The sequence below is a fragment of the Danio rerio genome, chromosome 12 (assembly GCF_049306965.1).
Source record: "Danio rerio strain Tuebingen ecotype United States chromosome 12, GRCz12tu, whole genome shotgun sequence".
Classification (NCBI taxonomy): domain Eukaryota; kingdom Metazoa; phylum Chordata; class Actinopteri; order Cypriniformes; family Danionidae; genus Danio; species Danio rerio.
This window is the reverse complement of record NC_133187.1, coordinates 46,522,501-46,536,468: the sequence shown is the minus strand read 5'-3', so window position 1 is coordinate 46,536,468 and position 13,968 is coordinate 46,522,501. Positions and strand designations below refer to the sequence as shown.

The following is a 13,968-nucleotide window of genomic DNA, read 5'->3' as shown; positions in this document are numbered from 1 at the left end:
TTTGATGAATCACAGCGCCGAGTGTGAATTTCATAGAAATATGGGATTCACAGCATCTGTAGGGGGTTGCAGCCTAAGTGAGAACATACCTCGCAAAGGGGTATAAGTTGCACCCCTGGGGCTCTAGGACGTCCCAAAGTGCTCCCATTGACTTACATTGGCCCATTGACTCCCATTCATTTTCTAGACACTCGTAGATACTATTCCCGGAAATCGCCGTAGCGCCAACAGTGAATATCGTAGAGACATGGGATTCGCGACATCTCGAGAGGGTTATAGGAGGCTTCAAACCACACCCCGAAAGTGGGTAAATGTTGTACCCCTGGGGAGCTAGGACGTCCCAAAGTCTCCATTGACTTAACATGGAGCCAAACTTTAACCAATCACTGCGTCCATTGTAAATTTCATAGAAATATGGGATTCACAACATCTGTAGGGGGTTGCAGCCTTAGTGAGAACATACCCCGAAAGGGGGTATAGGTTGCACCCCTGGGGCTCTAGGACGTCCCAAAGTGGTCCCCATTGACTTTACATTGCCCATTGACTCCCATTCATTACATTGACTCCCATTATAAATGTCATATGTCAATCACAGTACATGGCAGTGTCATACTGACTTGGGGGTTGGCTTATTTGTCTCAGGCAACCAATCAGCATCTCAATATGATTTTGAAGCTTACAAGCCACGCCCCCCCCAAACCATTTGAAGACCCTTAATAACTGCCCCATTGACTTAACATGGGGTGGGACGTCCCATTGCACATCCCATTGACTTCCATTATAAAGGTCCCACATCTATAACATCACAAAGGAGTGTCATAGAGACATGGGGGTGGGCTCATTTGACTCAGACAACCAATCAGCATCACTTTATGATAATGAAGCTCACAAGCCACGCCCCCAAACTGATCCCATTGACTTCTATTATAATAGGGCTGGATGCATATCTTTGCTTAGCAGTGTCCTATTGACTTGGGGGATGGCTCATCTGACTCAGACAACCAATGAGCTTTTCAATATGATAATGAAGCTCACAAGCCACGCCCCCAAACTGGTCCCATAGACTGCCATTGTAACTGGTCTACATGCAAATCTTTGCTTAGCAGTGTCCTATTGACTTGGGGGATGGCTCATCTGACTCAGACAACCAATGAGCATCTCGATATGATAATGAAGCTCACAAGCCACGCCCCCAAATTGGTCCCATAGACTTCCATTAAAATAGGCCTACATGCATATCTTTGCTTAGCAGTGTCCTATTGACTTGGGGGTTGGCTCATTTGACTTGGACAGCCAACCACATTCAAGTTCACTCTGTAACCTCGCCCATAGCAACAAAACAGAGTACCCTAGCAACCATTCATCAACAGCTATATCTCAGCATCGGAACATCGTAGAGACTTGGGGATTGGCTTGTTTGACTCATGCTAGCAAACGGAACTTCCTGTATACTACACATGCTAGCAGTGACTAGCTACATGCTAATATTGACTAGCCAAGTACTGTAACTTGCTAGAAATGCTTACTAAGTATAATTATTTCATCAGGCATGTATATGAGGCTTGCCTAGTAACCACCCCGGGTACCCTAGCAACTGCCTAGCAACCACTCAAGTTACCCTAGCAACCGCCTAGCAACCACCTAGCAACCACCTAGTAGCGCCTTAGTAAGGGCCTAGCGACCACTCAGGACACCCTAGCAACCGCCTAGCAACGCCTTAGCAACCACTTAGAATACCCTAGCAACCACCTAGCAACGCCTTAGCAACGACCTAGCAACCACTCAGGACACCCTAGCAACCGCCTAGCAACACCTTAGCAACCACCTAGCAACCACTCAGAACACCCTAGCAACCGCCTAGCAACGCCTTAGCAACCACTTAGAATACCCTAGCAACCACCTAGCAACACCTTAGCAACCACCTAGCAACCACTCAGGACACCTTAGCAACCGCCTAGCAACACCTTAGCAACCACCTAGCAACCACTCAGAACACCCTAGCAACCGCCTAGCAACCGCCTAGCAACCACTCAGAACACCTTAGCAACCACCTAGCAACCACTCAGGGCACCCTAGCACTGTTGCTAGCATGATGCTAGCAACTCGATTAGCATGTTGCTAGCATCATGCTAACACGATTAGCATCATGCTAGCTACATGCTAATTATGTTAGCATGATGCTAGCAACTCGATTAGCATGTTGCTAGCATGATGCTAACACGATTAGCATCATGCTAGCTACATGCTAATCAAGTTAGCATGATGCTAGCAACTCGATTAGCATGTTGCTAGCATGATGCTAACACGATTAGCATCATGCTAATTACATGCTAATCATGTTAGCATGATGCTAGCATCTCGATTAGCATGTTGCTAGCATGATGCTAACATTATTAGTATCATGCTAGCTACATGCTAATCATATTAGCATGTTGCTAGAACCTCGATTAGCATGTTGTTGCTTTTTGGCCAGTACAGTGATGCATTTTACCCCATCGATTTGCCACGCAAACCCCATTCACATTTCCTTTAGGAAATGTACAATTCTAGTTAATGGGGTTTGCCATAGGCAAAGTCCATTCTTACAATTGTGCTGGCTTATTATTCTTCTTCTTCCTTCTTCCGTACCATTTTTCGGCGCGTAACTAGTCCCGCAGCTTTCGTCCCAGACCCTTGAAAGTGGCCTCAAATCGTGCGGTCTTATCGGGAATGGTGTGCTATGACTTTTATAAGGGGTGGGGGGTTTTTTGGCCCCGCAGGGGCCAAAAAACCCCCCCAAAAATCCCATAGACTTAACATTGAGCCGAACTTTGACGACTCACAGCGCCGCGTGTGAATTTCATAGAAATATGGGATTCACAGCATCTGTAGAGGGTTGCAGCCTAAGTGAGAACATACCTTGCAAGGGGGTAAAAGTTGCACCCCTGGGGCTCTAGGACGTCCCAAAGTGCTCCCATTGACTTACATTGGCCCCATTGACTCCCATTCATTTTTCTAGAACAGCACTAACGCCCCCGCGAAATGGGACGACATTTAAAGCGTTATAGCGCCAAGTGTGAAATTCGTAGAAATATGGGATTCGCAACATCTGTAGGGGGTTGCAGCCTGTATGAGAACATACCCCAAAAAGGGGTATAAGTTGTACCCCTGGGGTGCTAGGACGTCCCAAAGGGGTCCCCATTGACTTTACATGGCCCATTGACTCCCATTCATTTCTTGACTCACATGTCAATCACATTACATAGCAGTGTCATACAGACTTGGGGGTTGGCTAACTTGACTGAGGCAACCAATCAGCATCTCAATATGATTTTGAAGCTCACAAGCCACGCCCCCCCAAACCACTTAAAGACCCTTAATAACTGCCCCATTGACTTAACATGGGGTGGGACGTCCCATTGCACATCCCATTGACTTCCATTATAAATGTCACACATCAATAACATTACATAGGAGTGTCATAGAGACATGGGGGTGGGCTCATTTTGACATAGGCAACCAATCAGCATCACTATATGATAATGAAGCTCACAAGCCACGCCCCCAAATTGGTCCCATAGACTTCTATTATAATAAGGCTAGATGCATATCTTTGCATAGCAGTGTCATACAGACTTGGGGGAAGGCTCATCTGACTCAGACAACCAATGAGCATCTCAATATGATAATGAATCTCACAAGCCACGCCCCCAAATTGTTCCCATAGACTGCCATTATAACTGCCCTACATGTATATCTTTGCTTGGCAGTGTCCTATTGACTTGGGGGTTGGCTCATTTGACTTGGACAGCCAACCACATTCAAGTTCACTCTGTAACCTCGCCCATAGCAACAAAACAGAGTACCCTAGCAACCATTCATCAACAGCTATATCTCGGCATCAGAACATTGTAGAGACTTGGGGATTGGTTCGTTTGACTCATGCTAGCAAAAGGAACTTCCTATATGCTACACATGCTAGCAGTGACTAGCTACATGCTAATATTGACTAGCCAAGTACTGTAACTTGCTAGAAATGCTTACTAAGTATAAATATTTTATCAGGCATGTATTTGAGGCTTGCCTAGTAACCACCCAGGGTACCCTAGCAACTGCCTAGCAACCACCCAAATTACCCTAGCAACCGCCTAGCAACCACCTAGCAACCGCCTAGTAACGCCTTAGTAAGGGCCTAGCGACCACTCAGGACACCCTAGCAACCGCCTATCAACGCCTTAGCAACCACTCAGAATACCCTAGCAACCACCTAACAACACCTTAGCAACCACCTAGCAACCACTTAGGACACCTTAGCAACCGCCTAGCAACACCTTAGCAACCACCTAGCAACCAATCAGAACACCCTAGCAACCGCCTAGCAACCACCTAGCAACCACTCAGAACACCCTAGCAACCACCTAGTAACACCTTAGCAACCACCTAGCAACCACTCAGGACACCCTAGCAACCGCCTAGCAACACCTTAGCAACCACCTAGCAACCACTTAGGACACTCTAGCAACCACCTAGCAACGCCTTAGCAACCAATTAGAATACCCTAGCAACCACCTAGCAACACCTTAGCAACCACCTAGCAACCACTTAGGACACCTTAGCAACCGCCTAGCAACACCTTAGCAACCACCTAGCAACCACTTAGAACACCCTAGCAACCGCCTAGCAACACCCTAGCAACCACCTACCAACAACTTAGAACACTCTAGCAACCGCCTAGCAACACCTTAGCAACCACTTAGCAACCACTCAGAACAGCCTAGCAACCACCTAGCAACACCTTAGCAACCACCTAGCAACCACTCAGAACAGCCTAGCAACCATTCAGAACACCCTAGCAACCAAAACAAATACATTGTACCCCATCGATTTGCCACGCAAACCCCATTCACATTTCCTTTAGGAAATGTACAATTCTAGTTAATGGGGTTTGCCATAGGCAAAGTCCATTCTTACAATTGTGCTGGTTTATTATTATTCTTCTTCCATCTTCCGTGCGCTTTTTCGGCGCGTAACTAGTCCCGCAGCTTTCGTCCCAGACCCTTGAAAGTGGTGTCAAATCGTCCGGTTTTATCGGGAATGGTGTGCTATGACTTTTGTAAGGGGTCGGGGGTTTTTTGGCCCCGCAGGGGCCAAAAAACCCCCCCAAAAATCCCATAGACTTAACATTGAGCCGAACTTTGACGACTCACAGCGCCGCGTGTGAATTTCATAGAAATATGGGATTCACAGCATCTGTAGGGGGTTGCAGCCTAAGTGAGAACATACCTTGCAAGGGGGTAAAAGTTGCACCCCTGGGGCTCTAGGACGTCCCAAAGTGCTCCCATTGACTTACATTGTCCCCATTGACTCCCATTCATTTTTCTAGAACAGCACTAACGCCCCCGCGAAATGGGACGACCTTTAAAGCGTTATAGCGCCAAGTGTGAAATTCGTAGAAATATGGGATTCGCAACATCTGTAGGGGGTTGCAGCCTGTATGAGAACATACCCCAAAAGGGGGTATAAGTTGTACCCCTCGGGAGCTAGGACGTCCCAAAGGGGTCCCCATTGACTTTACATTGCCCATTGACTCCCATTCATTTCTTGACTCACATGTCAATCACAGTACATAGCAGTGTCATACAGACTTGGGGGTGGGCTCATTTGACTCAGGCAACCAATCAGCATCTCATTATGATTTTGAAGCTCACAAGTCACGCCCCCCCAAACCACTTAAAGACCCCTAATAAGTGCCCCATTGACTTAACATGGGGTGGGATGTCCCATTGCAGATCCCATTGACTTCCATTATAAAGGTCACACATCTATAACATTACATAGGAGTGTCATAGAGACACGGGGGTGGGCTCATTTGACTCAGACAACCAATCAGCATCTCAGTATGATAATGAAGCTCACAAGCCACGCCCCCAAACTGGTCCCATAGACTGCCATTATAACTGGCCTACATGCATATCTTTGCTTAGCAGTGTCCTGTTGACTTGGGGGATGGCTCATCTGACTCAGACAACCAATGAGCATCTCAATATGATAATGAATCTCACAAGCCACGCCCCCAAACTGGTCCCATAGACTGCCATTATAACTGCTCTACATGCATATCTTTGCTTAGCAGTGTCCTATTGACTTGGGGGATGGCTCATCTGACTCAGACAACCAATGAGCATCTCAATATGATAATGAAGCTCACAAGCCACGCCCCCAAATTGATCCCATAGACTTCTATTATAATTGGGCTAGATGCATATCTTTGCATTGCAGTGTCATACAGGCTTAGGGGTTGGCTCATTGGACCCAGACAACCAATGAGCATCTCAATATGGTAATGAAGCTCACAAGCCACGCCCCCAAACTGGTCCCATAGACTGCCATTATAACTGGCCTACATGCATATCTTTGCTTAGCAGTGTCCTGTTGACTTGGGGGATGGCTCATCTGACTCAGACAACCAATGAGCATCTCAATATGATAATGAAGCTCACAAGCCACGCCCCCAAACTGGTCCCATAGACTGCCATTATAACTGCCCTACATGCATATCTTTGCTTAGCAGTGTCCTATTGACTTGGGGGATGGCTCATCTGACTCAGACAACCAATGAGCTTTTCAATATGATAATGAAGCTCACAAGCCACGCCCCCAAACTGGTCCCATAGACTGCCATTGTAACTGGCCTACATGTATATCTTTGCTTGGCAGTGTCCTATTGACTTGGGGGTTGGCTCATTTGACTTGGACAGCCAACCACATTCAAGTTCACTCTGTAACCTCGCCCATAGCAACAAAACAGAGTACCCTAGCAACCATTCATCAACAGCTATATCTCGGCATCAGAACATCGTAGAGACTTGGGGATTGGCTCGTTTGACTCATGCTAGCAAACGGAACTTCCTATATGCTACACATGCTAGCAGTGACTAGCTACATGCTAATATTGACTAGCCAAGTACTGTAACTTGCTAGAAATGCTCACTAAGTATAAATATTTCATCAGGCATGTATGTGAGGCTTGCCTAGTAACCACCCAGGGTACCCTAGCAACTGCCTAGCAACCACCCAAATTACCCTAGCAACCGCCTAGCAACCACCTAGCAACCGCCTAGTAACGCCTTAGTAAGGGCCTAGCGACCACTCAGGACATCCTAGCAACTGCCTAGCAACGCCTTAGCAACCACTTAGAATACCCTAGCAACCACCTAGCAACACCTTAGCAACCACCTAGCAACACCTTAGCAACCACCTAGCAACCACTCAGAACACCCTAGCAACCGCCTAGCAACCACTCAGAACACCCTAGCAACCGCCTAGCAACGCCTTAGCAACCACTTAGAATACCCTAGCAACCACCTAGCAACACCTTAGCAACCACCTAGCAACCACTTAGGACACCTTAGCAACCGCCTAGCAACACCTTAGCAACCACCTAGCAACCACTCAGAACACCCTAGCAACCGCCTAGCAACCACTCAGGCCACCCTAGCAACTGCCTAGCAACGCCTTAGCAACCACTTAGAATACCCTAGCAACCACCTAGCAACACCTTAGCAACCACCTAGCAACCACTTAGGACACCTTAGCAACCGCCTAGCAACCACCTAGCAACCACTCATGACACCCTAGCAACTGCCTAGCAACACCTTAGCAACCACCTAGCAACCACTCAGAACACCCTAGCAACCGCCTAGCAACACCTTAGCAAACACTTAGCAACCACTTAGAACACCCTAGCAACCACCTAGCAACCACTCAGGACACCCTAGCAACCGCCTAGCAACATCTTAGCTACCACCATTTCTTACCTTTCCAGTGCTATTGCCCAGTTTAGTACCATTTTGTACCCCATCGATTTGCCACGCAAACCCCATTCACATTTCCTTTAGGAAATGTACAATTCTAGTGTTACTATTACTGTTCACTTTTTCAAAACTTCGGCGCGCAACTCCGGCCGCATTTTTTGCCCTAGAATGATGAGTGAGGTGTCAAATCGACCGGCCTGTTGAGGAGAGGTGTGCTATGATTTTTCAAAGAGGGTGGGGGTACACTGCCACCATGAGGGGCAAGAAAGTAACCCCCAAAATCCCCATAGACTTAACATGGACACAAAATGGCTGACATTGATATCTAGATTAGAGAGTCGTAGAAGCTTGGGAGTGGGCTCATTTTACTCGTCCTATCAAGTCGGTATTAAGTAGCGACATAACATATTTGTAAATGCCCCCTAGCAACCACTTTAGGCCCCCTAACAACCATATAACAACATAAACAAGCCATATTTTAGCACAGGAATATCATAGAAAGACAGGGTTTCGGTTCTTTTGATGCAGGTTGATCAAACCTCTATTCTCTTTACCTATTACAAAGGCGTTGCCACACCCTAGCAACCATTTACATTACCCTAGCAACCACATAAACACATAAATTTAGCCATTTCTTACCTTTCCAGTGCTATTGCCTAGTTTAGTACCATTTTGTACCCCATCGATTTGCCACGCAAACCCCATTCACATTTCCTTTAGGAAATGTACAATTCTAGTTATTACTGCAATTACAAAGATTATTACTGCCTTTTTACTAATTATTACTGCAATTACACAGATTATTACTGTCATTTTACAGATTTTAGCTGTATTTGTCCAGGTTATTACTGCCATTTTACTAATTATTACTACAATTACACAGATTATTACTGTCATTTTACAGATTTTAGCTGTATTTGTCCAGGTTATTACTGCCATTTTACTAATTATTACTACAATTACACAGATTATTACTGCCATTTTACTATTTATTACTGCAATTACACAGATTATTACTGTCATTTTCATATTTTAACTGTAACTTTCCAGGTTATTACTGTCATTTTACATATTTTATATATATTTTATGAGGTACTGTAGGTTGTTAACCCAACACTCATCCCCCAACCTGTAACAGTTGACTTTCATAGTATTTGTTTTTCTACAATGGAAGTCAATGGTTACAGGTTTTCAGTTTTCTTCAAAATACCCACTTCAGTGTTAAGAAAATATAAACACACAAAAAAAGATATTTTAAAAAATGCTGCAAACCTGTAACCATTGACTTTTATACTTACTGTACTTGCATACACCCAAGGCCATTTATATCGAAGTTGATATTTAGCCACACCATGTTGGTTTTTCGTAACGTCTCATTTTTATGAGGTACTGTAGGTTAACCCAACACTCATCCCCCAACCTTTAACCATTGAATTTCATAGTATTTGTTTTTCTACTATGGAAGTCAATGGTTACAGGTTTTCAGTTTTCTTCAAAATACCTACTTTAGTCTTAAAGAATATAAACACAAAGGAAGATTTTTCGAAAAATGCTGAAAACCTGTAACTATTGACTTTCAAAGTATTTGTTTTTCCTGCTGTGGAAGTCAATGGTTACAGGTTTTCAGTTATAACGTTTGTGTTCAACATAATAAACAAACTCATAAATGTTTGAAACCTCTTTGAATCTGAGTAAATGTACATTTTTAGTGAACTAACCCTTTAACTCAGCCCATGCTAAAATCACAGTAGATCACATCTACTTGTGTCTCTCTGCTTAGTCGAGTCTCTTTCCCTGACGGTCTGAAAGGTTGATACCAGTCTAGCGTGGCGAACACACAGATGCCAACCTTAAGGATTAATTAGGGCATGTTTGAAGAGAGCGATTCTATCAGCGATGCCCTCCGCCGGTATTTAATTGTGAAGGGCAGCGTTTCACAAGAGCTTTCATTTGATTAGTTAATCCATCTCATTAAAGCGCTTTGATTCGCTTGAGCCCAAGATTGTGATTATGAGATTCTGCTTCGCTTTTTCTGCTGCTTCCTGCTGTGCAAAAAGCATCTCATTATGAGGGAGGTCAGCAGAAATCTCACACACGCACACACACTTTAATGCTGTTTGTATTGATGATGTATGTTTTAAAGACGGCATCGTTGCAATTTAAAGAAACGAGTTTGTCCTGGGGTTTGGAGCTGAAATCCAATAGTGATGATGCAAGTTTTTGGGACTCTGTCTACACTGTAAAAAATATCTGGTGATTAAAGGGTTCCATATTGTGTGATTCGCAAGTGTTTCCTGCTCATTTATTTAGGTTGTGAATTGCATCATGGGGTATTGATCTGTGTGCTGTGGACTTTGGGTATTGAAAATTCAACTCTACAGTTTAACAAAGTAACTTTTAATGACATTTGAATTAGGGCTGTGCAATTAATCGAAAATCCGATTTTGATTTCGATTTTGGCTTCTAATGATTATGAAAAAACATTAATCGAGATAAACGATCATTGCATTGTATACCGCCCCCTTTCCAGTTGTACACATATGTTGCTCTTAAAAGTGCGAGCGAGGCCGCATGCTTCTGTGTGTGTGTGTGTGTGGCGCACAAAGTCAGAAGCATGAGGTCACCATTCGGTCTCATTCGCACACTGAGACGAGCAGAGCGCACACATCTAAACGTGAGCGGTTTAATGGTCAAGTAGGTGTCAAACTGTGGTGTTTAGTCATTATTTAGAATAACCCTCATTTGTGTAATAAACAAACGAATTGAGAATCAAAAGACACGGGAAAGAGAAACCCTTAAAGTGACAGTGCGCAATTTTCCTGTTGCCGCCTGTTTTTATCATTAATTAAACAATAAAAGGGGAAAATCCCTCACTGCTTTTGACTGAAGGACTTTTGTAGCTAAAGTTTTATTTATTTATTTTTTTTCAGTGAAGATATTTAAATCATAGTTTGTTTCATATTTTTATTCAATTATATTTGTATTTATTTCTCCCCCCTCCCCATTTCTGTTTAATGGAGAGACATTTTTTTTCAACCCATTTCTGAACATAATAGTTTTAATAACTCATTTCTAATAGCTAATATCTTTTATCTTTGTCATGATGACAGCACATAATATTTTACTAGATACTAGATATTTACTAGATACTAGTATTCAGATTCAAAGGCTTAATTCATTGTATAACAGTAGTTTCTGCTGCAGACAATCAAAAATATATTGCTTAAAGGGGTTAATAATATTGACCTTAAAATAGGTTTCAAAATATTTCAAACTGCCTTTATTCTAGCCAAAATAAAACAAATAAGATTTTCTCCAGAAGAAAAAGTATTATAGGAAATACCGTTAAAATTCCTTGCTCTGTTAAACATAATTTGGGAAATATTTATTGAAAAAAACAATTCTCAGGAGCGCTAATAATTTTGACTTCACCTGATAATCGTTTTAAAATAATCGTGATTACAATTATGACCAAAATAATCATGATTAGGATTTTTCCAAGAATCAAGCAGCCCTAATTTGAAATAATATAATGTATAAGAAGTAATGTACAGAGAAATAAGCAAAATAACAGTAAATGTGCTGGCAGTTTATTACAAGGTTTTTGTAGCGTAATATACAACACCAAACCAGACAATATATCACTTTAAACTATTAAAAATGTTCATAAAAGTCACTTTTTCAAACTTTTCATGATTAGAAGTTGTTAGAAGAACGATCAAGGTCCCATAATGCATTTCAAAAGCTGAAATAAATGAGGGAAAATAAATAACAACAACATGAGTGACAAAATACAGAAAACTCTTAATTTACTGGATAATTTTAGTGTATGGTTTACATAGTTACTTCAAAAATATTGTTAATAAATAATAAAAATTAGGAATAATTGCATCATTAAGCATGTATTAAGATTACTTTTATAATTGCTTTATCTGAAAAGAACTAACCAATATGTAACTCAATTACTTTCCATTTATAAATGGCCATGTATAGACCATTTATCTTTTAATGATATTTATGTTTATCAAATGTCGCCACATCATATTTATCAGTGTCACCAGATTTCATGCATTATTAACTGACATTCATTTCTTACTCATTTTTTGTATTGAACATGTGCGATTGACCTAAAGTAGCCTTCTTTAGTTGAAAAATTGAAATTATAGAAATATATTTTATCATTTTCGGTTAACTGATACGCTTGGTCACCATGACGGAATATAATTAGTAATTTAATGTAGTTTATTGTATGCAGGGAGGCACACATACAGTATGGAAAGGTCAATTGAGCAAAAGTGAAAAAAAGCTCTCTTCTTGATCCGTGATGTCAGAAATAGCACATTATAGAAATATAGTTCATCATTTTCAATTAACTGATACGCTTGGTTGTCATGACAAAATATAATTAGTAAAAGTTAGCACAAGTAAAATTTGTACAAATAAAATTGTTTTACTTTTTGATATCATTTTTTTTTTTGTTTTCTTTTTAACATTTTTGAAGAGGAAAAAACAATTTTTTTATTAAATTAAATATTAACAGTTTTTTTTTTTTCTGGCAGATTGAAAATGCTAATATATGTTTGTGTATCTGTATCTGTGAGTGCGTTTATTGATATGTTAATTGTTTTTTTTTTTTTAAACCAGTTTTTTTATTTATTTATTTTTCCATCACAATATAAAAAGTTCAGTTGACCAGGAAGTACAATTATCTCTTTTCTTGAGCTGTAGTCTCTGAAATAACATGTTATAGAGATATAATTGATTACATTTTTAATTAACTAATAGGCTTTGTTTGCGATGACAAAATATAATTAATAAAAATTTGTAAATGTAAATTTATTTTTTTATTTAAGTTTTTCATATTGCATTTATTTATTTATTTATTTTGCTTAAAACATGTTTAAAAAGAAAAAAACTAAATGTTTTTTTCTGACAGTTTAAAAATGCTAATATATTTGCAAATACCTGTGAGTGCATATACTGAATTGATTTATTTTAAATGAAGACCTTTTTATTTATAAACTGTTTTATTTATTTATTTATTTATTTTTGAGGCACAATATGAAAAGTTCAATTGACCAGGAACAACAATTATATCTTTTCTTGAGCTGTAATCTCTAAAATAACATGTAATGGAGATATAAACTTGTTTGCGATGACAAAATATAGTTGGTAAAAATGAGTACAAGTAATTTATTTTTTATTTAACTTTTTGATATTGCATTTATTTATTTATTTATTTATTTATTTATTTATTTATTTATTTATTTTGCTTAAAACATGTTTAAAAAGGAAAAACTAGATGTTTTTTCTGACAGTTTAAAAATGCTAATATATTTGCAAATACCTGTGAGTGCATATACTAAATTGACTTATTCTAAATAAAGACCTTTTTATTTTTAATTTATTTATTTTTTTTGTTTATTTATTTTTATTATTATTATTATTTTTTTTTTTTTTTGAGGCACAATATGTAAAGTTCAATTGACCGGGAAGAACAATTATATCTTTTCTTGAGCTGTAATCTCTAAAATAACATGTTATAGTGATATAATTGATCATTTTCAATTAACTAATATACTTGTTTGCGATGACAAAATATAGTTGGTAAAAATGAGTACAAGTAATTATTTTTTATTTAACTTTTTGATATTGCATTTATTTATTTATTTATTTATTTATTTATTTATTTATTTATTTATTTATTTTGTTTGTTTATTTGTTTAAAACATGTTTAAAAAGGAAGATTCTGGCAGATAAAAAATGCTAATATTTTTGCAAATACCTGTGAGTGCATATACTGAATTTAGTTATTTTAAATGAAGACCTTTTTATTTATAAACTGTTTTATTTGTTTATTTATTTTTGAGAGACAGATATGAAAAGTTCAGTTGAGCAGGATAAAAGTAAAACAAGCTCTTTTCTTGAGCCTTGATCTCAGAAATACCACGTTATAGAAATACAATTCATCATTTTCAATTAACTGATACTCTTGGTTGCCATGACACTGGAGACTGTAGACCAGAAATGTGCTTTTTTGAGTTGAAAGTTGAAGCTAAATGTCAAACGAGTGCTAATATTTGCTGAAGACTTCATAAGAGACTGCTGTGTGATATTAAAGAGCGCAGGCGTCTGATCCAATAAATCTCTCCATCCTCTTGACTTGAGTTTTCTT

The 13,968-nt window shown here is 40.0% G+C and overlaps 1 protein-coding gene and 1 long non-coding RNA gene across 4 annotated transcripts in view; one reads left to right on the top strand and one right to left on the bottom strand.

The window, feature by feature from the left end:
* Positions 1 to 4,431, bottom strand: part of LOC141376881 (uncharacterized) — a 28,729-nt gene extending 24,298 nt beyond the window's left edge. The window contains exon 1 of the long non-coding RNA XR_012388225.1: positions 4,377 to 4,431. This is a non-coding gene — a long non-coding RNA (uncharacterized lncRNA). The remainder of the gene's footprint in view (positions 1 to 4,376) is intronic.
* dock1 (dedicator of cytokinesis 1) overlaps positions 1 to 13,968 on the top strand; it is a 525,870-nt gene that overhangs the window by 494,022 nt on the left and 17,880 nt on the right.